Genomic DNA, 26,516 nt, shown 5'->3' with positions numbered 1-26,516 from the left:
GCCGCCCGCGGGAGGCTGGGCCCGGGCCGGACCGCGCCGCGGCTCGGCGGGACGGAGGCGCCCGGGCGCGGCCCCGCTGCCCGGAAGGGGGGAGCCGCAAGTTTCGGCCGCAAGTTGGGGCTTCCCCGCGGCGGCGCCCCTGCGCGGCGGGCCCCGAGGGGCGCGCAGCGGAGCCGCCCCGGCACCTCGCCCCAAACTTTCCGAGCCAGCCTACCTGGGGGCGGGGGTCCCGCCGGCTCCTTCCCCTCAGCGCTCCCGGCCGCCCAGCGGCCGCGCACACCACGCCATCGTTACCCGCCGCCGCCAGCCGCCCTCCTTCCTTCCCTCCCTCTCCCTCCCACTCCCGCCCCACCGCCGCCGCCGCCCCGCGCTCCTCACTCCACCCCCCCCGCCCCCGGCGCTCCCGCCGCCGCCCGCCCGGGGCTCTCACACTGCTCGGCGCCCTCCGCGCGCTGTGTGCCGGGCCCGCGCGCGCGCGCTCCCTCGCTCGCACACAAAGGGAGGGAGCGGCGGGCGCGCCCTTGTCCCTCGCCGCGTGAGGGAAGCGCGGGGCCGGGGGGGCGGCGGGCGCGCCCGGCCCCGGGGAAGCGCCTCCCGCGCCGGGACGTACCACGCCGCGGCGGGATGCGGGTTTCGGGTGATACCATGTCGGGGAGGCGAGCGGGCGCGGGGCCGCCCGCGGCTGCCCGGGCCCCCCTGGCGGCCGTCAGCGCGGGGCGGGGCGGCGCCGCTCAGCGGCCCCGCCGCCGGGGGATGTTGGGCGCCGAGGGGTGGCCGCGGGTCCCGGAGGGAACGCGGGCACCGAGCTGCCGGCGTTGGGGAGCTGCGCGCCATTTTCAAAGCCCCGGCTCAGCCGTGGCTCCCGCGTGGAGGGAAAGCGGCGGCTGCCGCGGCCGAGGCTCTGACAGGCGGGAGCCACAGCAGCGCCGAGCGCGCCTTTCGCCTCCTCTTCCTCTGAAAAATCACGTCGTTCCTACGCCCCCGGCGCCGGCCGGCATCGACCCCAAGCACGGGCGCGCGGCCCGGGCCGCTGCCGGCTGGCCGCGCACCCGCGGTCGGTAGCCTCGGGCAGCAGGAGCTGCGGCTCCACAAGCAGGGCTGCGCGCGTCTGCTTCGCCGCACCAAATAACGAGCTGGCTTCAGCCTATCGATCGGTTCAAGGCAGGGTTGGCGTGACCGTCTGGCTTCCAGCGTAGCTATTCCCACAGAGCGTATGTGGAAACCACACAAAATAATTAGGAGAGCGCTAAAGAGCACTGGTAGTTACCAGTTATTAGGCAACTGTTATTACCAGGTTGTGTAACAATTATTCAGAAGTCTAAATACTTAACTCTTTGAAAAGAATTGTTTCACTGGTTTATTACTCAAATCAATGGTGATACTTACGCATTCTCTGAGACGCCCCAATTGACTTTGGCTTAACTGGGAATCACAATACCTGGAATATTTCACAGCTTGATTCAAAATCTATGATACAGTTTCAAATTAGTCTTAATTATGATTTTGCAATAAAAATAAAATCTTGTTATAGATACATTTTTCTAATGCTTTGTTTTTCTAATACAAAGCAGGGACAAACTTGTTGGGACTTTCTTGTGGGTTTTCAAACATCTCAGGGACAACAGCATTTCACTGAGACCTGCCGCTAGTCTTGGATACACTTGGAAACACCATTTTGAATGAAATCTTAATACAGATTGTTTCACTGTAAGAGCAACAAATGTTTCTTATTTTAATAACACATAGGACTTACCTGGAACAAGCAGTGGTGATCTCTCTCCCACGTGCTCCTGAGATAGTCCTTCGTATAGTGTTTGTAATTTGGGTTGAAATTGCAGGACTTTACCACCACCTTTCAATGAACAGGGCTGCAAGAAATAGTAAGCAAAAGTTTCTTTCACAGACCAAAATACAAGGTTGCTCAGCAGTTTGGACATTGCAGGCAGAGAATGTTCTGCATACCGCTCAGGGAGCCTGGCAGTGCCTAGAAAAGGGTTCAAAAAAAACCTTGTCAGAGCTCAGGAACAACGTAATAACAAAGCCCAAAGCATCTCTGAACACATCCAGGAAAGTCAGAGCCCTTTTTACTGGCCAAAAGAAGATGGCGCAGGAAGATATTCTTGTGTTTTGAATTGTCCCATGCTTGAGGAAGCAGGAATTGTAATTACAGATCCTGAAAACGGTTTAATTTCATCAAAGTACTCTTATTTCCTTACAATTTCCTATCCTAGCTAGGAAAACATAGGTTATTTTGGCTAGCCATGCTGCTTAGGAAGGACAATATTTATCAGGGTTGATTAGTTTCCAGTGAGGAAAGACTCTGAATTGTGTTCTAGGTGAACTGATAGGAAAGAAATAATAGAATTGTTTACAGAAACAATGATTTAAAAGATCAGAAGAATTCAAGGTAAGGACCTCTGGAACTTGAGCAAAAAGTCTAGGAAGGTGACGTAGTTTATGATTTCTCATAGCAAATAACTAACTGCAATAAAACTTGGGAAGTGTCTCTTACGCATTCAGGCCGTGGTGTTTTCCTTGAAAGGTGGTGAAACAACAGTGAGTAAGCAAATGGTTTGCATTGAGCAAGAAGCATCTATATGTTGTCCTTTAAGATTATTTCAAAAACAGCAGCTTCATGGGGGACCTTAGCAACTCAAAACCTTTTTGGGGAAAAAGGAAATAAGTGTAGCAGTATATGAACGCATGAATCTAGTGAAGACAGACAAAGAGAAAACTAAGTAGTAGAAGAAGAAAAAAATAAAATTGAGGACACTTCTGCAAACTCAGTTGTTCAATCAACTACTGAGGTACAGTGTTTTTATCTTAGTACGTGCTCTGAATTATGAGGCATATATGCACAAAAGGAATCCATTCTGATGGTCATCAGAAAGCGATCAAGCATATTCTGAATGGAATAGTATTCCTGTGACTACTTGTCTCAACCGTTTCAAAATCCCTCCCCTATTGCACACACATGCCTGTGCTTATGATTTGGGGGGCGATGTTGACAGAGGAACAACAGACGTTCCCTATGAGAAGATCAGAAGAGTGTCTAAAGCAGAACTAAGCAAGGAAAGAGACTCTCAGGAGGTCTGGATGAGAGTGATATTCTGTTATTGGTGTGAGATTACCCTCTAAGAAAGATCTAATAAATACGTAAATATACAAGCTCAGATAAACCCATTCCTTAAATAGTTTATATTCTTTCAGCTTCTAAGGACAGGCATTCTTTTAGACTTCAGTTGAATGACTAATATAGCTAAAATGGGGCATGTATTCAGTGGTCTGGGTTAATATTTATTGATACTGGTGGATTCAATTGCTGCTATTTATTGAAGACAAGCATAAGAAACCATTAAGCACATGTTCTATGCCAAACAACTTTGAAACTGGTATCATCACCCCATTAACATACTTTAATCAACTCATGAAAACGTTGGTCAAGTCTTTTTAGAAAGCAAAACACCTGAGCAAGCAAAGCTTTGGCCGGGGGCTGGATGGTAAAGCTCCTTCTCTCTCCATTGCTGCTTTACTGATTCCTACAACTACCTGGTTAGAACACAGCTGAGGAGGAGTAAGTGCCTCCCAAGGCGAGGAGAGCTCAACAGCCTGTGAAACAGCTGAACGTTGTTAAAGCTGGTGATCAGCTGAGCCAAGGAAACCTCTGTGAGACACATCTCTACCATTCATTGCAAAACTTAGTTCTCTGAACTTCTACTCTTTAAAAGTTATCTGCTTTACCCACATTTTAGTTTTATCATGTATTTTGAAATGCAGTCTCACCAAATTTGTGTTTAATCTGTTTAACACGAGTTATGTCAGCAGTTTTAAGTAGAACAAGTCAGTGGGTTTTTTTACACTTTTGCAGAAAGCCAGGAATAGACAGAATAATTAAGCATTAGAGTTCCACAACTATTTCTGTAGATTTTTTAAAGTTGTATTTTAAGAAGATATTTTTCTATCATTTAGGAGTAATTAAAATGTTCTGGAAGTATTTCAGTCGTATGCAGTATAATTTGAACAGTAATTTTGAATTTGAAATAGAGCACCTTCTATAAGCTTGGTGGGCAATTTTGCAATGTCTATCATTAGAATTAAGAAAGCAATCTGTAATTTTAGAAGACTGTACTTATGTTCAATACAAAGCTGAAATAATAAAGTAGTGTTTTAAACTCATTACTTTCTAGCACTTCTTCACAAAAATAAAGCAGAACTAAAATCTGAATTGGTATTTAATAGTCAATAGCGCTTAATCAATGAAGGAAAAGCAAAAAGTTTCAGAGCAGATGAAGGTACAAGTCATTTGGTCAAGGCAGTGTGGCAGTAACTGGACAAATATGGAACAAAAATCTGCAAGAAGAACGCTCAGGGTCTAAATATGGTAAAATCTATGAAGGACTTTTCCAAGGCTTAAGGGCAGGCCCAGCCAGGCTGCCATACAGCACCGTGTGAAATAAAGATGTTCAGATACCTCAGAAGAAAGTGACACAAAAAAAGGACCACCACTAGAGCAGGATTTACAGTATGTAATGGTAAACTAGGGCAGATTTCAGAATGGGATTCCCCTAACAGCTTGTGTTTTGTGTAGAACACTACAGTTGCACAGCAGGACCCTAAAGACTGCAAACGCTGTGAATGAAAAAATGTTTTAAAGACAGGAGCTAATTAAATTTGACTCAGTTCCATTCAAATTGTGCCGAATAATGTGGCAATTACTCTACTGCATGCCAGCAGTGCCACAGAGAAAGCCTGAGACATCATTGTGTTTATCTTTGCCATTGTATATGAGGATGTATATGTTCAATATTTATTTTAATTTCTAAAATTAGAGCCACAGTTTTTTGGGTAAGTTAGTGCCTGTGCCAGGTTTTGTTAGCCTTTCCTCAAACTGGTCCCCAGAACATTCAAGAAGCCATTGGTAAAATACAGTAGTTCAAGTTGCAATGGCTAATAGCAATGCTGTAATCCTGCAGCTTTATTTTTGGTTTATCCTGCTATTGCCACCTCTCAGCCTCCCCCATTCTCCCCTTCCATGGTCAGCTGAGCCAAGTTATAAAGAAAAGGCCTATTGAATAGAGTGGTGCTTTGTGGAGGATGACGTATTTTACAGGCCTAATATGAAATACATATCCTATAACTAGCACTTTGATCAAGAAAAAAATTTACTGTTAGTACAAACCTTAACAAGATTTAATTTTAGCGCAAGTAAGTAAGAAAACCTGCACTGTTGCAAGCCAACTTTAGTTAGGAAACTATCATACTAAGCAGTGCTGTTAACAAGGCATCAATACTCAGGACTCACACCCTCAGCTTGCCTGGTTCTCTCATTGCAGTAATATTTACACCACAGCAGACATTAAACATGGGTTATTAAGTAGAATTTTAGAAACAGAAGCAGCTCCAGCAAAGGAGGGTTGCCCTCTCTTGTTCCTAAACATGTCTGTCATGCAAAGCTCCAGGGAGGGGCCATTCTGGTGTATAACACACCAGTGTCTATCTTGCTGAATTAACTTTCATAAATCAGTATTTTCTTTGTTGCTTGTTCACTAAGAGTCAGGTCCTTCAAGGATAGGGCTGTCTGTAGAAGGGTGAACTTAATTAATGACTAGTTCCATTACTTACTTCTACAGCCCACCCAGGATGCTGTTCCCCAGAAATGCTGTGAATTAATACCATGACCACATATTCTGGCCACAGAACCACAAACATTAAATGAAGATTGGTGGAACATCACCGAAACCTGCACTGAGCGTAGCTGGCCTGCCAGCACATTACCAATGGTCCTTGTGAACTAAGGAGGGTTCCTTACATTACAGGTCTAAGATATGTAGAGATAAAATCAGAAGACTCTCTTGAGTCTTGAGTCTCCAGAATCTCCTGAACCTCAAGGTAAAATATTGGCAGTTGAATTTCAGAGCTGCATTAAAAGAAATAAATCTTTATTGCCAGGAAGGCTGAACAGAAGACACTTGAGACTTTCCTCACCTTACAAGCCCCACTCCTGAAGTGTCCAAACCATCAGTCATTTGCCACATGGGCAAATTCATGGAAGAAAAAGAACAGGGCAGGAAAGAAATGACCACATTGTAGAATTCTGTGAAACTGGTTCAAGACCCTGCACAATAAGCAATTGTTGGTGTGACAAAGAGGCAGGAGGTCTTAATAAGAGCACCCCACCGAAAGCTGTCGGTACTAAAGGTCCGTCCGTCACTGCATTTTCCAGCCTGATAACTGGAATATGCTTGACACAGCTTTATAAAATTTACAGGATTTTAGGAAATAAAGTGTGTGGCTATTGTTGATTTTACTGATTTCCAATGCAAGAAGGCTTATGCTGTTGTACTGTCTCTGTGTGCTCTGTCTCTTGCTCTGCAAGGACTTTTGAAAACTGGCCAACTGGTTTGACCAGATTTGACACAGGATAAGAGTTTTCAACAATAATTATGTTCCTACCAATTTTGTAAAAACAGGCAGCCGGAGAGAGAGAGGAGAAAGAAAGACCTTGCAAGATCAGTCGAGGGAAAGGTTACAGTAAGAGATCACCCTCTATTAGCCACTAGAGAATCCTGTATAAGCCACACAAGACTGAAACCTGATGGCTGTATTAGTCACAAGGAAAGCCTTATTTTGAAGTCGCATCTTTTTAAAAACAGTCAGTCAACCAAGAAACACATATTGGGAGGGTAACTGGCTTCTTTAATTATGAAGTTCACAGCACAATTTCTTATTCTGATGTACTAGCTTCTGTACGACCAAGCAGTTTTATACAAAACCCAAAGGGTTTCGATAGAATAAAAGTGCAATCCCTGATCTGAATTATAATCAAAACATTCAGTGTGTACTTTGAAAATAAAGTTCTCATTTAAAAATACTTTAGAGGACAAAGTAACTATAAAGTGAAACATTTAGGCTAAAGAAAATATTTTGCATTAACAGAGACTGATTTTTATTTTTTTTTTTAGAAAAATAGAAAAAACTGCATGTCACTTGAACAGAACCTTTTTCCCCCCTCATTTTTAATTTAGCTTTTGAATCCAGTAATATGTTGTCCAGATGTACCAAGAAATAGCAAACTTATGACTGGAGTCTTTCCTACCATAAACCCTAAAGCAAGTGGAAAAAAGAAACCTAAATTCCCCAAATACAAGAAAAGAAGCGATCTATCAGAAACAATCACCACGTTTCATGCTACTCTAAGAGGACTGAAAAAATAGTGCCTGGTGAACAGAAGGCATTAACTCCGTCTGCACAGGAGAAAGACCTGCCAATTGCCTGTTAAATCTGATCTAATTTGAAAACTGCCATCAGACCTTTGCCTTCAAGTGTTACTCTTAGAATAGCTTCAAGAACATCGTTAGCAACTGGTGGATTGTCACTGTTTCAGCAAAACTACTACTAAGGGATTCACTTTGACAGTATACTGATTCAATTAGACATATTTAAGATGAGTATCAGTACTCTCTGGGAAGATAAACAAAGTGTCCATTCCTTTTATTGGTAGAATGAAGTTTCTAATTTCACAGGAGTTGAAACCAGACTGGCTGATTTCCTAGGCATCATGACTGGAGCTGTTTCACAACTTGCTTCCTAAGTTTTCTGACTGCAAAGCTGCCAGCTTGTTTTGCACTTCTTATTTTTGGAGCAGAAGGGTGAGAGGCTCTTCACAGTGACTTTTTAATGTAGGAAACCCTTGAGAGGTAACTACTAAACTGAGCGACCCTCCACTAAATGTGCTTTAGAAACAAACTGTTAAAAAGATCACTCCTGTATCATGCTTAGTGTTATTCTTACAGCAAAATTCAGTGGGGATGTACTCATATAAGGGATAAAACATTTGTTCCTGTATCTTTATTTAAATAGTAATGTAGTACTACTAGTGGCCATAAAGCAAGTTACTGCCTTCAAAAGATTCTGTTCCTGCATTTAGTACCTCCTTATACCATGATCCTTAATATTTTAATTAACATTTTAAACAAGAAGAATGTCTTGGGGATTAATCTAAAGTACACTGAAATAATTGGAAAACCACCTTCCCTCTGAAATTAATGTGCTTTTGATGAGTAGAGTCCTTAACAACCGCCCCACACACCCATTTGATGTATCTTTGCCTCCAAGCCAGCACTGAGGCCGTGGATTACCATCACTGCGATATCATCTGTAATGCTGAGCTGGAGAGTCTGCAGCCTTCCACCAGCACTCAGAGGACAGGTCTCAAGTGTCACAGCATGGGAAGCAAAATCAGGTGATTCTGAAGTACAGCTATACTGAATCATAGGAAGTGAAAGAGAACTACACTTTCATTATAAACTTTCTCTATACTGAGGTTTAAACCTCTCATAGCAGAGTTACAGACTTAGCCTGCAAAGTTGTGCTTTAATATGGTCATAACAACTGCAGTTTAAGTTACAGAAAAGCTGATTATGGCAACTTGGTTTAAAAATGAAAATAAAACCACAGAGCTGCTCACATGGGTGTCTTATGGGGTGAGTTTATTGGTATGGCAAAACATCACGAGGCGTAGCAGGAAGGTCAGTAGTATCAACAGAATATTTGCCTTGAGGGACAATCTATCTCTGATATATTTATTGTACCTATAGCTCTAGGTGTATATTCATACCAAACACCAGAGAGCTGGAGATCACAGCCTTGTAGTAAAGTGTGCCAGCAAGGTAAACTACGCTGTGTTTATAATTACATCTTTCCAAAGACTGGTATCCTAATGAGATTTTGGAAGTATCTGTCTACACACTTGGACCTACAACCAAAAACCAAGTCCTAGTATGCTGCTAATGTGTCTCATTTCCAGGTCACACAACAACCTAGCATGCCTTTGGAAGGCCTGGTTTGGAAGCATGGATGTGCACTGGATGATTTTGGCTGTGAACATTTCCACCAAGTCATTCTGCAGTGCTCGTGCTGACATTCCAAACCACTGAGCATTTTTAAGCAGGTGCCCATTTCTTAGTATCAGTAATAGTCAGAAAATATTTCTTGCTTCCTAGCTCCTAAGTTTCTTCCTGAAATTACTTCTGAGATGCAGACTAGGCAGTGTTCAGCTCTGCAGTAATAAAAGCTCAGTAATGTGTCTACTTCTGCTTTAATTGTTTGAGAAATAGGAGTTTTTTCTTACTGTTATTTTTCAGCATTTATTTTCTGACCCAAAAGGCTCTCCAGTACAGCCTAAAGTTAGAATTTTAAATTAATAAAACGCATGCAGGGTAATTTCTGGATTGTTTTACTCTCATTGATTTGATCTTTTTTCTTTGTTGTGAAAGTTTTGCACACGAAGGTCTAACTAGCCACATTTTCAGGAAAAATAGAGGGATCAGTCCCTTAAACATAGCAAGCCCCTTGAAAACTATTTTAAAAATAGTATCTTTCAAGCATGTATGAAATAAACAAAAGGCATGTGATATGGAAAATAAGTTGAATTGAAATAAATGGAAATATGCCATGCTCTACTAATAAACTAAGTTGATTTGCTTAACATTCAGATTTCACAGATGTTCATAATATGAGCAAGTTAACTCTACTAGAATTGCTCCGCAGATTTGGCCTCACCATGCAGTAGTACTCTTCTATTTGCCACAATAACTTAGCTCACATTCCACAAACTGAGGCAGAAGTTTTGTGCTGGTTGTGCTTGGTGTAGGTAGTTTCCTTTACACCCATCTCAGGTGATGGGAATGAGCATGGCTCTGCCAAGAGACTGGAACCACACTCATAGCTATCAGGGAGAAATTTGACCCTTCCTTTCTGTGGTATAGGGAAGTATAGAAAAAGTACAGGATGTGAGTGCGAGAGTAAAGTGTTCTCTTTAAACCTGCCTGATTGCTATCATAGTGAGATATAAAGCCTTTATTAGATGTCACTCAGTGAGAGCTACATAGCTTCTTCATTGTTCTCCTTAGCTTATTCCTAGGTAATAAAAGCTTATAGTCATAAAAAGTTGGTATTGTGCTGCATCACAAAGTTTCTTTTGTACTTTAATGCAGACTTATGCAGCCTGCCTATATAAAAAAAGAGGAAGTCTTTGTGTCATCTCCTCTTTAAAATAGGATACTGTGACTCAAAGCTCCTTCAAATCAGTGCAAAAATACTTAGTCACCCATTCGTCATGATGATGTTCATGTGGAAAAAAATTGTGATCAATCACAGCCATAGCCTTTGCTATGTTTTCTGCACCTTGTAAGCTGCCCACTAACCTCACCTCTCTCGTGCTTCTCATGCTTCAAGCCATGAGCTAGGCAACAGGACAAAAGCAATCAGAAAATATTTTTCTTCTTACTTCAAAATTAATTGAATTAGAGACAGAAAATAAGAACATTTCAGTTCAGAATGGGCTGAATTTTTCGATGATTAACTGTTAAGAAGAACTTTAATCATCAAAAGAACCAAAATTATCATCTTCCCATGGCAGTTATTTCTATCCATGATTTTGCTACTTAGGGGAAAAACAGTCTTAGAAAATACCCCTGCAAAGGAAGTCACTTAGACACAGACTAGATTTAAAGTCAATAGGTGTATCTGGCTTGTCTTTGCTGGGTTTATGGACTATGGAGAAGATTTATGGTTTGTGTAGATAGTAAGTCTGAAAACCTACTCAGCCCTCCAGCAGATGCAGCCATCCAAGTGGCCTCATTACATCTCAATGAAAACTACCATTCCAGAGAACATACTTAAATTTATTGTGTAAATTTATTATATACCCCATAGCTTTATTGTTTACCAAAATCTGTATTTTATCCTATTCTGGAGGCTTCTTTCTGTTATGCAATCATTTCATTAGCCTGTCTAGACCACAATGTGAGGTCATCATCACACCATCTGTTAACCTTGCTTGGGTTAGTGTGTCTGCAACGCAGTTCAGCTCAAATGTTGTTAGAACATCCTCAAACATGAGGGTAAGCCAGGCCAAGTCATACTTCCCAAGCATAGTACAGGTAATGGATTTACTATTACAGGTAATACAGCTAGTATTTCGTCATAGGTTTATTATAGAAGTATTTATTTAGAAGCCATTTCAAGCTCATATTGGAATATTTTGATCTGAATATCTGAATTCACATAAAAATTAGCATATTTGAATGGCACGGAATTATTTAATTTATAGTACTGGTACAAATGTGGAAAAAAAGCCTGTAATGTGAGGACAGATGTCAGAAGAAAAAGCTATATTTTGATATTCTGATTGACGTTGAGTAAGACCTTGCATGCACCAGCCTATGATCTCAGTCAGACGGTGGGAAGGCATCACATAGTGGTGTGTTGTGAAGATACCGGTGTGGCCCCTCTGTCTGTGACTCCAGGGTTTCAATGGATACATTGAAATACAGATTCATCCAAGACAAAACTTGCAAACTTGTTTAGTTTGACAGTAACAGAAGCAAGACAATATTGATAGCAGACTTCTATTGTGACTTACCTTCCAATGAACTGCATTGCCATGCCAGCAGCAATTGTTTACATATATACAGAGTGAGGGCTTCTTTATCACTCCTTGGAGTCCAACAAGGTGATTAAGACCTTATTCTACAGAGGAATAAAAACAACATTTGAAGTAAAATATTATTTCTTAACTGTTCTGTCAATGTAGAATACTTTAATTCAAGAACAGCAGAATAATTGATATCTGTGAATATTACTCTCACTAAAAGAACATCAGTAATGAAATGCTGGAAAATTTTTAAATCAAAAAGAAATAGCTTGGGTTTTTTTTTATTGTTCATTGTATTAAAAAAAAATCTCATTTTAAAAAATATATGAGTACTGCATGGAGAAATAATGAATAGCACTAGATACAGTATGTATTGATTTCTTAGGAAGTTAGGTTTTTTTAAGTGAATATTTTGCAATCATTGCTTCTAGTTGTATGATCTGCTTGTATTTATGAAAACCTAGGCTTTAATTACTTCCATATTTTTGCTATACAGCTGTATTTAGTTTGACATCCCTCATATAAACCATATTCTTGTAAATAATAAAAAAAGAAAATTACATAAGTTTTTACCTGAATGTTGAATAAGCAGCCTCCAAGTTTATCTGCAGAAAGGAAAATGCATTTTGGAAAGAAAACTGAAATATTGCTAGATGTTTGTACAGATGTAATTTAGGTCCTCACGTCTTTTTTAATCTGTATTTTCTTAAATATAATTTTGTTGACAGTTGTGGAACTCTGTCTTGTCAGGCAACTTCTGTTAAAGAAAAAAAGATTCTCAGAGAGTGTCAAATGTACTTAGTACAATTCACATGTGGCTTTTTAGAGGACCAGCTCAATTGAGCAACTGTTTCACACTTGTTGCAAAACACAGTACTCTCTTAGGAGTTGGAGGAGATAAAAATGACCACAGCAATATGGCCTTAATGATAATGGAGCTACCTGGCAATTCCTTGTCTTGGCAGGGATGAAGTGCTAGTGCCAGTACAGGCAACTTGGCACATCATCTGTGCCTGAAACACCTGTGTCAGGGCAGTACAAAAATGGTTTGCTTCAGTGCCCCAGGGACTGGAGAATAACAGTGGCTGAAGCTTGGGTCTCCTTAGAAAGAAAAGCCATGTTGCTCCACAAGGGTGTAAGTAGGCATATTATTTGGGCAGCTCAGTATCTTTGTTATTTACCCTGCCCTCCATCCTATCCGACTTGGAAATGATTACTGTGCCTCTTAAAACAGCTGGTATAAAGAGAAAGCTGCCATTTCAGCCAAAATGTTGCAGGACCAGATTATTCTCACAGAATCATAGAATGGTTTGGTTTGGAAGGGACCTTAAAGGTCATCTAGTTTCAATGACTGCTGTGGGCAGGGACACCTTCCACTAGACCAGGTTGCTCAAAGCCCCATCTGACCTGGCCTTGAACACTTCCAGGGATGGGGCATCTGCAACTTCTCTGGGCAGCCTGTTCCACTGTCTCTCTCCTAATGAAGAATTTCTTCCATGTATCTAATCTAAATCCACCCTCTTTCACTTTAAAGCCATTACCCCTTGTCCTATCACTACAAGCCCTTGTAAAAAGTCCTTCTCCAGTCTTCTTGTAGGTCCCCTTGAGGTACTGGAAGGCGGCAGTAAGGTCTCCCTGGACCCCCTCTTCTTAGGCTGAACAAACCCAACTCTCTCAGCCTGTCTTCATAGCAGAGGTGTTCTGGCCCTCTGGTCATCTTTGTGGCCGTCCGCTGGACTCGCTCCAACAGGTCCACACCCTTCTTATGTTAGGGCCCCCAGAGCTGAGTCCAGTACTCCAGGTGGGGTCTCACCACAGTGGAACAGAGCGGGACAATCACCTCCCTCAACCTGCTGGTCATGCTTCTTTCGATGCAGCCCAGGGTACAGTTGGCTTTCTGAGCTGCAAATGCACGTTGATGGGTCATGTTGAGCTTCTCATCTACCAACACCTGCAAGCCCTTGTTCTCAGAGCTGCTCTCAATCCATTCTCTGTCCAGCCTGTATTTGTGCTTGAGATTGCCCTGACTCAGGTGCAGAAACTTGTACTTGACCTTGTTGAACTTCATGAGGCTCACACAGGCTCACCTCTCAAGCCTGTTAAGGTCCCTCTGGATGGCATTGCTTCCTTCCAGCGTGTTGACTGCACCACACAGTTTGGTGTTGCTGGCAGACTTGCTGAAGGTGCACTCGATCCCACTGTCCATATTGCCAATGAAGATGCCAAACAGCGCTGGTTCCAATACTGACCCCTGAGGAACACCACTCATCACTGGTCTCCACTTGGACATCAAGCCATTGAGTGCAACTGAATGCAACCATCCAGCCAATTCCTTATTCCACCAAGTGATCCACCTGTCAAATCCATGTCTCTCCAATTTAGTGACAAGGATGTTGTGTGGGACAGTGTCAAATGCTTTGCACAAGTCTAGGTAGGTGATGTCAGTCACTCTTCCCTTATTCACCAATGCTGTAACCCTGTAATAGAAAGCCACCAAATTTGTTAGGCATGGTTTGCCCTTAGTGAAGCCATGCTGGCTGCCACCAATCACCTCCTTATTTTCCATGTGCCTTTCATGTGTTTTCTCAAGGGTGAGAATACACATTGACGTCTCCACCCTGTCCCTGAAACACTTTTTTCTTTATGCAAGTTTTGCATTTGAATTGTGTAGAGTTGTACATCACTAGCTATATCCTTATTTAAAAAGCAGAAATTTCCCAGATCGTACTTAGTAATCTGTTCATTCCTTTTCTAACAAATCCTGTTAGTTCACTTCAAAACACCTTCATCTTCTTAAACTACAGTAATGCCACTCTGTTCTGAGGGCCAGTATGAACTGATACCATTTTTGGGAGGCTGTGATTTTCAGCTGGCAGGGAATGAATGAAATCAAGGGGGAGAAAACAGCTGATTTTGTGCCAATGCTTGGGATATCAGTTCTGCCAATTGACTGTCATCCACTACCAGCAGATGTACTATAAAAGGAGACGAAATTCATTGTTAGCATGTTGCTTGGCGGCCAAAGCCAATTACAGAATGGAGAATCGAGCCTTTCTAATAAAAGAATTTGCATATGGAAATTACACATATTTCCCTATAGTGGTAAGTATTTTCAAACTGCTTAAAGGAAGGCTTGGGTAAACTCATTTTATGTTAGCATGTATTAGCATAGCTCCTTATTTCACACACAGTAAGAATTTTTTTACTGTTATGTTTTAGTCTGGTACTTCATTTCTCACTGCTAATATTCCTTACTCTCTATAAATGTTTTCCAAGATAGAATACATTTTGATACCTGACATTAAAAGCATATAGTGATTGCCAGCAAAAGGAAAAGACTGAAATGGGTTGTGAAATCTGGTGAAAATAGACTGAAGGGAGACAGTAACTATTTTCAAGTATATGGTAGTTTGCTAGTTTGAGGAAAGCAATACACTTCATTTCTTGCCCTTTTCTTAGTGGATGTTGGTAATATGATTAAAACAGCAAGGGAGACTGAGATTACATGCTGTGGAAAGCTTCCCAACAGATACAGATTGTGGAGCACAGAATAGATTGTCTAGGGAAATTGTGACATCTTTACTGTTGGAGGGTTTTTAAGAACTTGTAATAGATGCCTCTCCAGAGTGTTTTAAGCAGAACTGATCCGATTTGGGACTGGGCATGTAATACATGACTTTTCTGGGTCTATCCATTCTTAATTTCTATGAACCCTTTCAGTAGTCCTGATAGTTTCCTACTAAATTCATACTGCAAACTGTTACCTGTAAACTTGGCATACAGTTGCAGCTACGTTATAAGTAGTAATGGGCATTATATTGACATTTTAGTAGTACTACCATTCTAAAAGTACATTATACCAAAATTGCTAGGTGTTATTCACATATCTGCAGAACAAATCTTATGCTCTGCTTTATTTCTGTGCCATTTACCACCTTCCACGTCTTGGCCCCGTTTTCTTCGCTAAATAATGGCAGAATGTATGCATCTAGGTTTTCTTAGTAGCAAAGAAAATCTTGCCTCTGTCTTGAAGTCTTCTGATCCCTTGTTCAAAAGGCTTAGTAGTAAAAAGACTGGTTTCAATGTCCAGTCCTTTCATTGGTGTCAGTGTCATGTCCACCACACATTGCAGATCAGGTCCTGTCTTCCACTTCTCCACTGATACAAGACAAAGAAGTTAGGAAAACTAAAAACTAGATTTGGAAATTTCTGCTGTAGCTTCATAATTGGAAGGGACAGAGGAGATGGGGAGACTGCGACAGGGACTGGTTTAATGACGTTACACTGAAACTTCTACATCTAAATTCATACAGTAGTGCCTTAAAATATTTTACTTTAAGCCCTGAAACAAATGTTTCCAACCAATTTATATATTGCATGTATGCATATATGCATACCTTTACACAAACATGTATTTCATTTTAAGTTAACTGTATCAATGGCAATATTTAAAAGCATTAAATGCAAATTTATTAAGGGCAGCAGTTATTAGAGCATTTTTTCTTAAATTCACATAGATGCAGTATCTAGAAATACCCTTGCTTTCTATCAAATAAATAAGATAAATATTTCTATACAAATTAGATTTGTTTCATATTTGCAAATATATGTATAGATGACTTTTTTGTATTCCTTCTTTCCCAAATTATGCTACTCGAAACATACCTGATCGCTATGTATAGCATGACAGAACCATTTGCATCTTTTTTACAATGTAACATGGGCTAAATCTTGACATCTTTGTACCCAAAAAATCTCAACGACATCCACAGGAGATTTGCCTAAGGGAAAAAAAACCCAACATCCAACACTCTCCCCCACCCCCCCACCCCCCAAAATAACCTCTTTAGATATTTGGTTTGTGTGATATGGGGAACAACCCAAACATGCAACCTCCCCCCACAACTGGGTACTTAATCTCTCTTCAAAGTCCTGCTCTGCTTTTTTTCTCAAATGTTAAATAAATATTTCCTTTCTGTAATATATACAACCAAGCTGGAGTGTATTGGAGAAAAATAGGTCTGCTTTGGCTGTTTTGTAGCATTCGTGTAATGCAAAACAGTCTGATTTAACCAGGCAGGTGAGCCAAAGCCAGTGTTGCTGTAGTACACACCTTTTTCTTCTAAACAAGTCTAAGATACCTAAACTCATTGCTAAAACTCACTAATCAAGTCTCATTATCTCACATTCCAATCACTGCCAAATCCTCTTCTCCATCTTCAACAAATACAGTTTTCCCTGCTCTGTACATACAGAAAGATGCTGCAAGGGTCATTCTCCCAATCTGTTGCTTCCATCATGGCCCCTCTCTGGTTCTGCATGATTTCAGACACATGCTCTCTGTTCTCATGCCTAGGGCCTTAGACTGGCCTAAAATTATAGTCTTTCATTGAAGACTGTGATTGACTGGATTCTGGTCTCCATCACATAATTGATTAAATTTCAGGGAAGCATATTTCTACACTTTATGCTTCTCCACGTGCTGTGTGAGACCTTCCTGTAGGCATCCGCAAGAACATCATCATGTTTTCCGAAATGGCTTCTGTGAACTCACCTGTTAGGTGCAGTGCCTACAGAAACCGGATAGTAGCTCGGCTGTCAAGGCTGACTCATTTTCTCTTCTTTCCTTGTTTATTAACTGTCTTTATGTAGTTGTCTACTGGCTCATATCTTATACTCAGGGTATGCCTATATTGTCTCTCATGCAGAGCTATGAGCCCACATGAAAGGCGTAGTGAGAAGGCTGCAGGTAGGTGTGCTGGGTCAGGGTTGTTGCTGCAGGAGTGTAGGCTGCCTGTCAGCAGGATCTACTGCCTTGAATTAACAATGCTGCTCCCTTCCAGCTGGGAGCTGGCTTGGATCTCAGAGGTGCAGAGTGTGGAGGAGCTTGCTTGCTTCAGCCTGCAATGTCCTGTGAAGATCACAAAACCCAAGGCAGGGTTTATCTCTTTATTCTCTGTTTACTTGTCACGCTGGGCCTTTGAGGTGCTGTAATGGAACATACAAGAAATAAAAACAGTGGAATAATAAGAAAAGATAGTGCGTGATTGAATTTTTTGTGGGGAACTGATGTTCATGTAGATAAAGATGTAAAGCTCATGATCTGTTGTCAAGTAATAAAAGCTATTTATTCAATGTTTGCTCAATTTTTCAGCTATTTGCTCAATAAATGAGAACTTCACTGCACATTGATAAAAGAATAAAATAATAAAAAATGAGAAGGAAAATATTTATTAGATAGACTCTGCCTCTAGGAAGGTTCTTGTGACATATTTTCAACCAGAACTAATTTCTAACAAAGGTTTCCATTTGTTTATAATTCTAAGACTGGCTGTGGAGGGGTAATAGAGGCGAGGACTAGACATGAACAGAAAAGGCCTTTATTTTCACAGTGAAAATTTTGGACAGTTTTCAGTTTTCACTTGAAACCTCCTATGTTCGTAAGAGATTTTTTTTTTTTAAATAATGAAAACTCAGTATTCCAAAGATAAGAGATACATTTTAGGGGGAAAAAAATACTTATGAGAGTAGTCTGCCACTGAAGAACAGCTTTGATAACAAATATTTGACCAGCCTAACAAGGAACCTGCTTTTCAAGGGAAACTATTTCCATTTTCAACATATATTGCTACTTCTTTCCACTTTGTCAACTGGCATAGACAAGAACCACAGATTCCCACTTGTGCCTGGGAGGCCGGCTGTACCACTCCCCAAGGCGCTGAGCCCCTGGGGCTTTTCGAGTAGATTGAACATTGCAGCGTTTCATTGAAATGGCTGCTATTCAGTTTTTCATTTCTGAGAAAGAAGAATTGTGATTTTGCTCCCTAATCCAAGTATTGTAGCAGTAAAATAATATGTTCCACAAGAGACTCCAGAAAGAGGTATTTCACTAAACAGAGCACTGTAAGATTATTTCATCTAGGATAACATCATTCTTGGAAGGTTTGGGAGACCTATGCTTATCTCTTGAAGAATATTACTCATCTCTCTCCCCTGCTATCTTTGAAAAGTACCCCCTCCTATGGAAAAATATAATTTTACAACTGCTCACTGACCTAGCCAGACACATCACGGGTTCAGAGTGAATTGCAGGCTGAATGTAACAGTCTCTTCCAGCTGATTTATGCCATTTTGCATGGAAAGTACTGAGGCCTTTAGCCAACACTGTGAAGCCTGGATGTAATATGTAGACTTGTATGTGTTCATCTCATAAATTGGATACAAAGGGGAAGCAAATGAAAAATAAGGAAAATGGGTGGATATAGTAGACTAAAGCAAACAGATTAGTCACTTAGCATGATTTGATTACAGTTGGTAGCTGATTTTCTGCTTCCTGCTTCATTCATGTTGATTTTTAGGGTGTAAATGAGAGTAATATTTGGTCCAATTTAGGAAGGTTGGGTTTAGTTTGTTTTCGGGCTTCACTATGTGTGGAAACAAACAAGAGTGTGAATTACTGCAGCCACTTTTTATTTTGGAAAACAAAACCCAAACAATTCTTGGAAACTGGGGGGTGGAGGGGAAGTATTCCATGTATTCCATTAATCAGACTGCCATTAAAAGCTTCCTCTGTGAAAAGGCTAGGTTAGAGAACAAGGTGTAAACCTTACAACTGAGCTAATTCCATTCTAATTCTATTTTTGTTGCTAACTGACAAGGGAAAATGAACCCTGTTCAGAAATCTTATTTAAAAGTCTATTCACTTATTAAAGGACAAACAAGATTTCAAAGTAAGAGGTGAGTGGACTTAATTGATGGAAAAGCCTGGTGAATGCCTTGGAAAGGAAAGGTTTCCAGGAGCATCAGAATGATTGGAAGCTGGATTCCTTGACCAAAACATTGAAAATATTTCTCACAGTGATTTACACCCTTAGTGACCTGAGTCAAGTTATCCCACTTTTTGGGAGAAAGTAAAATGTATGTTACTAAACAAGCAGTAAGTTACATGATAGATGTGCTTATATTAAAAAAAATGGTTTTTAGGAGTTGTTGGAAAAGCAATAATTTGTGTTAATTCATACATAATCTACAGTAAAGCCAAGGTAAAATCCACACAACCCAAACCACAGCAACTTGTTATAGCATGCTGCTTATGTCACAGTGGGTTTTAGGATCAATTATTTGTGTTAATAATTAAAAGGAATTTAAGATGTCTACAGTTTAACATAGATTTAGCCAGGCTTTTGTGGCCAACAGTGTAGGTATTCAAAGCACATTAACCAAAAGTATGCATGTCCAATTATATAAGAACCAGCTTTGCTTTGAATACAAGTTTCCAACTATAAAACACATGAGCAAAAATGTATCATTTTATAACCAATTTCTGACTATGTCAAAAAGTTTCATAATGAAAACAAAATGAGGAGGAAAAAAGCACAAACCACTGAAGAATGAGTCAGAACCTGATCTTGTGCTGGCAAATATCCAGACTGTTATAACTGAGTTTAGTATTACTGAGATTAGAAACTCTCCCACGTAGTGCAATAAATTGGCCCAGGAGATGAGAAATGTAATTCCAACTCATTCCATGATGGCCATGTGATACTCTGTTGAGCTGTACGAGAAGCTTGCTAAGCATTACGCAATGCATAGCCATACAAAAATCTTTAGTACAGCTGATATTTGATGAGGGAGATTTAATTCAATTAAATATCTTTACATCTAAGTAGGAGGCAACAGGCACAATCTCTTTTCCAAACAACTCTGGGATGCTGAATAATGCTGGTGGGATGCAAAGATACTGAACATGAAAGAAAGATTTCTGCATTCTTTTTATAGAATGTGAAAAGTAACTAAGTTAGTAATTCCATTTTGTATTATCTTAAGTCAAAGTGTTAATTTCTTTTGAGACAAGCGTTGGCACTGAAAAATACACTGTGCATGTCTAAGTTGGGTGGTAGGAGGAGTCAGGCTTATTAACATGCAAATAGATTTATCTGAGCACTAAAATGGATATGCTAAGTAAATGGCTGTGCCAGGGAAAGTGATTCTACCAAGTAGACTAAGACGACAAAGGATCACCTGGTAAAGATGATGAGAGTCAGCTTTCAAAAACAATTAGAGATTATGGAAAGAAGTGTCAACCACCATTTTAGGTAAATGGTGGGGCATAAGTAATTTATATAAGACAGAAGAACAGCAATAATAGTAGATGTCAAAAAAGACCTTAATTAGGAAAAAAAGGCTGATGCAGGAAGGGGGAACTCAAACTAAAAAAGATGCTTAAGAGCAGCGACAAAATGGGAATGCAGAAATTTACAATATGTTTTCAGTTATTTTGCTGAGGTCTGCAGACTTGCTGTACCACCTACATTTTCTGGCATCTGCACAAATTTTGCTGCTATCATGTCCCTGAGGAGGGAAAAGAAGAGCCTGTAAAGAGACAGAAGTCTGGGAAATCTATGCTTGCTGATACCCTGAGGAAGGGAGAGCATGTATATCCTGTGGCCATTGGTCAGCAACGCTCTGCGGTTCTCCTACAAAGAAGTAGCAGTCAGGACTGTGGGAAGCATAAGACACTAGAGTCCTCTGAGACCACAGGGAGCACACAGAGTTCTGCCTCGCTGAGACCCAGGTGCAACAGCACAGGGTGCCTCTGCCAGCAGGTGCTTCACCATCGCGGGGACAGGTGCACCAGTAAAGAATGTCTTCCCATCACAGGAAAGCCATCTAGAAGTCTAGCATCATGCAGTCTAAAGCAAAGACATGTAAAGTAAAAGTCTTTGTTTCCACAGGTGTATTTTTCCCCTTTTAAGAAATATACAGCAGTGACCTATGAATGAAAATAGCATGGACATATGAGTATAAGTAGCATAAGCAACAGGGTAAAGAAAGTAAATCTGGGGAGCTTCAGGGCTAGGCTTAAGTAGAAATAAAGGGACGGAAGCATGTCCAATGAAAAGAGATGAAGCAGTTATTCCAGTAGAAGTGGAAAACTGCCAAGCTGAGATTTGTCACAACAGGCATTGGAAGTCTTCAAATGAAAAGGCCTGGGAAGCATTGCAATTACTGTGCCTTGGTTCATCTCACATGCTGCACATTTTAGAAAGCTAAATGCCTATCACATGTTTCTTGAATAGCATCCCTCGTCACAGAGTTCCAGAACTATTTCTAACAAGGAAGCTCAGAAATAGGCTCACATGCTTACTAAATCATCAATTCTGCTTGATTTAAAAAAACAAAAGGCAAACCAAAACCCCTTCAAATAACTACATTCATAACATCAAATGGGTTTATTTTTAGTTCATAAAAATACTGCATAAGCTCTTCAAAATTCAAAAATAAAGTCCTTGGAAGTAAGCCTAATATCGATTTTGTGAAGGTCAATATCTCAAGAACTATGTTTTTTAGTATATTTGGGACATCTAATAGTATTAATGTTTTTCCTTCGTGTTTTTTAGATCTAATTTCAAATAACATACCAACAACAATATTAAAAGTTTAACAGTTAACAGACTCAACCATTAATGTTAGTAGTTTAAGGGTACTTAGCCAAAACAATTCCACAGATTACGATCTATATGGTACCACAGATTATGATCTATATGGCAGATTTTAATACTCAATTAGAACATCCTATAAAGAGAGCTCCCTAAGAACTATTTCGTTATTAAAAATTGTCCAGAAAATAGAAGAGCAATTTTCTTTTCCTTTTTGATTTATTATATAGTACTTAATTATAATTTATAGTTAGACACTTAGACTAGGAAAGCTATTCTTTAGTCTTCCAAAATAGTCTTTCCTCTTTGTAAGATGTTTGTTGGTTGTATTTTTTTGTCACTAGAAGACTATTTGAATGCTTCTGTAAGGAATAAGAAGGATTAACACATTTTGGTCATTTGTACCCTGAAAAACTCTGATATAATGATTTAAATGTTTGCTTTCTTGAACAATTAATATATTAAGATATTATCTATTCTAGTGATGATTAACAGAAGACTTAAAAAATAAAAAATATTTCTTGCCAACCTGTCATCAAGGAGAAACAGTTTAAAAGGTAAGTGTGATAGGGTAGCTGGACTGCCATATGAGGTCTATCTTTTTCCTAGGAGTTACACCCAAAAGGAGGACTGTCTTTTAGTACATTTTGAAGCAGGTCATAGACATTCTGCAGATTTCCATAATTTCAAACAATACCTTGCCAAATAAACAAACAAATCTCATAACTGAATTATTGTGCTGTATCATATGCTTACTGATCCTTAGGAAAAGTTAAGGACCTAGATATTTCAGTACTAGTCACCTAGCATTATTAAATCTTTCTGGTATTCTTTGGTGTCTTTCTGGATTTGGCTATCCTAAATAATGTTGGTTTCCCTTATGTTTCTCTGCTGAATCATGAATACACAAAAAACCGCTGGTCCTCACATACAGTTATCTGGAACATCAATATATATTTACACTGCTTATTATGTTATTAAAAGATTCATAAATGGAGAAAAAAATTCCTGTTCCTGACATGTATTTGGTCAATAGATTACTGTTTGTATACAATAACCTATGAGCTTATTTCTAGATATCCTTTAATTTTATAGGCAGATGGAAAAAAGAACTGATGGGATCTGCAGTAGCAAGAATGCTAATCAGGCATTCATTTTGTTACAGATGTCAAACATGGAGGTGCTTTGAGGCTATTTCAAGCTTAAAGTTTGATTGATTTAAATTGATTTAAAAGTGCTGCTATACTTACAACTTGGAGCTGTTTGACTATTATCTGTGTCAAATAAAAATACCATTCTTCAGCTTTCCACTTACAGAAAGGTTTAATTATACTTGCAACATTCAGACTTTTTCAGAAGCAGAGAACACTTCCACCTATGATCCTGGATTCTTGGCTGTGCCGCAGCTGTTTACATGGCTCTGCTGTTACATACCCAGACGCTAATACAGCTGAACGTGGAGGGATTGTCTGTGCCATCAGTGCTGGTGTAGGGCTAACTTTCTAAATGGGTCAGCCTTGCTTTTACTCCACACTTCACTGATTCTGAGATACGAAGTATATCCATTCTGCTCTAGGGATACTAAATTATCCTGTAACATCATGCATAGCTGCTTTCAGAAGGCTTTGTGGACAGTGCTAAGAAATCTCTCAGGAACCCTTCTGGGTCAGCACTGTCATCCAGGAGCACGTCTGGACATAACCACCAAATTTCAGATCTCTCAGGTGCTTGGCTGAAATACTGGCTACTGATCTCAGCAGAAGCATTCCAAACCAGTGGGACAGATGCATGATTGATTGTTACCTGCAACATACAGGTACAGCTAGATAAAAAGCATAGGCATAAGGTCATGGCATACCCTTTTAAGCAGAGAACAACATTGCTAGAGGAGTAGTCATCAGTCCCACGATACAGAATCACTTAAGAACTGCCCAGAACAGAGACCTATCTTTTTTTTCCCTCAACTTCTATTACTCACTGTTTATTTTCTGAGGTAGTTGATACACAAGAATAAAACCTGATCATTTAAATACACTGATACCCTCTTTTCCCTAGGATATGCTAATTTTTGCAGAAATTGGAAGTAATTTTATACCATCTGGAAGAAGTGGAAAATAGCCCAAATTAAGATTTTACAGTTCATGAGGTATACATGGTACCAGTGCTTGTATGACTTGCTTCATGTCACACCCAAGCACTGCAATGAAATGTTAGTTTTAAATGTCAATAAAGTTCTGAAAGCAATCTAGGTTAATTCCTGAGAATAAGCTAAACCTTCTTTATTCTTGTGGTTTGCAGTTCTAGAAACAAAACCAGAAATGTTTTCTGTTCTAACTGGTTGAGCAAACTAGGGATTGATGTGGTTTTGTGGTTTCCTTAGTTGTACCAGGAACTAACCAAAATACCCACCGGTCTTCTTGCCAAGTCATTCTCTTTATTAGTTTTCTTGAGTCATTACTACACATTACAATATGAAAAGGGAACATCTTAGACACTCTTAAGGGTTTTTTGTTGTTGTTGTTGTTTGTTTCTACTTTCATTATATTTAACTTTTCTTTTACAGTGGACTTCAAGCTTGCACTGTATGGATAATTCAAATGTCATTATTGAGTCGTAATTCAACATGCATCATAGAATCGTAAGATGTTAAAGATTAATCTCAGTGCACAGTTTGACAAGATAAAATCATTAGTCTTTAAACACTTTTACCCTTATGCTATCTTGGTTTGAATTTAATTGTGGCTATGTCTCTTTGTGGCACCTTCCTCATGCAAGTAGGACATCTAGAATAGAAGAAAAGGAACTAAATAAAATTTTGCTCCTGAAAATAACTTCAGTAGAACATATATTTCCAGTTGCATGTATCAAAATTATCAAGTAAATTGTAGGTGAATTTGAAATTATTTTATGTTTAAAATACTCTTGCCTGATGAGAGGGTAGTCTGGGAAAACATCACTGAGGTCCTGCCTTGTTTTATTCTTCCACATGCATTTGCTGCTAGTGACAGGATAACAGGCTAACACAATCTGTTGATCTGAACTAGTATGGCTTCTGGAGAGGTGAAAGAGAACTTTAGTGTTAAGCTGAAAGAAACAAAAGACTCATTGAAGGGGAGTCTGAAGTAAATGCAACTCAAATATAAGTCCTGACTGGAAGCAAAATTGAAGATTCTACAGAAAAGCACAAATCTATGAATCAGTCCAATACTAAAAGAAATTGAGAAAAGAATTTTAGTTAGAAGGTAAAAAAGGAAGCAAAGACACCATATATATGAAGATCTCACAGATATACACAAACATGTGGGTAACATTTCTGGATAGGCTAAGGTTCTGTAGAATGGACCTTCTCCTCAAAAATAATGAGTGCGAGTTAGCTGTGTATATAAGCAGTTAGAAAAGTTAAATATATTCTGTAACACCTAAGATGTCCCATTCTTGCAAGATGTATATACTGCCATATCAGATTATGTTTTCAAGAATAAAACTGCCATTAATGCAGCAAAAAGAGCACAAAGGAGCCAATGAAACTTCATGGGGTTCCTAACTGCTCTTGGCCCAAAGCTAATACAACTCTAAATTAGACAGAAAAGTATACCTTGTTGTATCAGTGGAGCACTGCTTACATATGTGAGTAGCTGCACATTAATATTACATTTGGAATCACTATATTGTCACTGCAGGGTAGCCATGATTTAGTATGTTCTGACAATTCCCAAGTGGCCCATTTTTGCACTTGGATTTCAAGTCCATCATTTCAGAGTCAATTACAAGGAGTTAATGGAAGGGGCCGTACCAATGGCAAATAATTGATATGGGCTCTATGAGATTAAATGAAATTATTTGTATATAACATTGAATAAAATAGTCAAATACACTTCACACAGATTTATTAGTATCACCTGCTCAGGAATTTTGTGGCATGAAAGACAAAAAACCTTAATGGCAAAATTTTACAAGCTCTGTGAGCGAAGAAAATGATCTCTGGCTTAACTTTAGGTGAAGCAAGTACGGAAAATGCTACAAGAATGCCAAAAGGCTGACTTCATAGACAGTGGGAAAGAAAACTTCCTAACAGAAAAGAGCTGGCTATTTCTAAGGTACAAGATCATACCAAGGCAGTTTGTCATACACATTTTTTAGAGTCTTTCCTATAATAGGAAGGAAAATAAATGGAACAAACCCAGAGTGGGTCTTAATTCTCTCAAAGGTAACTTTCTGGTGACAGATGCAGAATGTGCTATGGGGTCATGAAAAACATCAAGTGCAACAGGCTCCAGCTCATCAATCTACCTCAGTGACAAAAGAAAATACCCTTCATAAAAGAGTTCCTTCTGCACACAGTAGACATGAAAGCTGCAGAGAGAAGAGATGCTCAATAAGAGGTAAGTAATTTCCGAGATCCAGTTAGTGGAAAATATTTCATCTTGTCTTACTAAATTTTTACAGTCATGTTGAAATGCTGCCTTCTAAGTTTTGAAGCAAGGTTCGGTAAAGAGGGTAAGGGGCTCTGTCATTACAGACTCAGAGGAATAACTGCTGCTATTCTTCTACGGATCTGCTTCTTTGCAGGTGCTCAGCTGGAGCTTGGCAGAGCAGCTGTCTGAAGATTCCCTGACTCTGAGCAAGGAGCTGAGGACCTT

At 39.9% G+C, this 26,516-nt stretch overlaps 1 protein-coding gene across 6 annotated transcripts in view; it reads right to left on the bottom strand.

Annotated features, from left to right (window-relative positions):
* LOC308068376 (neurabin-1-like) overlaps positions 1 to 26,516 on the bottom strand; it is a 69,220-nt gene extending 42,704 nt beyond the window's left edge. For 4 of the 6 annotated variants that reach the window (XM_080398825.1, XM_080398829.1, XM_080398828.1 and 1 more), the window contains exon 1: positions 215 to 345. The gene's annotated coding sequence lies outside the window, so the exon portion shown is untranslated. Of the gene's footprint in view, positions 1 to 214; positions 346 to 430; positions 576 to 610 lie in introns of those variants that run through there. The other 2 variants (XM_080398826.1, XM_080398827.1) reach the window with 2 other exon arrangements.

The sequence above is a fragment of the Falco punctatus genome (assembly GCF_963210335.1).
Source record: "Falco punctatus genome assembly, chromosome: 8".
NCBI classification, from domain to species: domain Eukaryota; kingdom Metazoa; phylum Chordata; class Aves; order Falconiformes; family Falconidae; genus Falco; species Falco punctatus.
The sequence above is the reverse complement of the archived record's forward strand: the minus strand, read 5'-3'. Positions and strand labels throughout refer to the sequence as shown.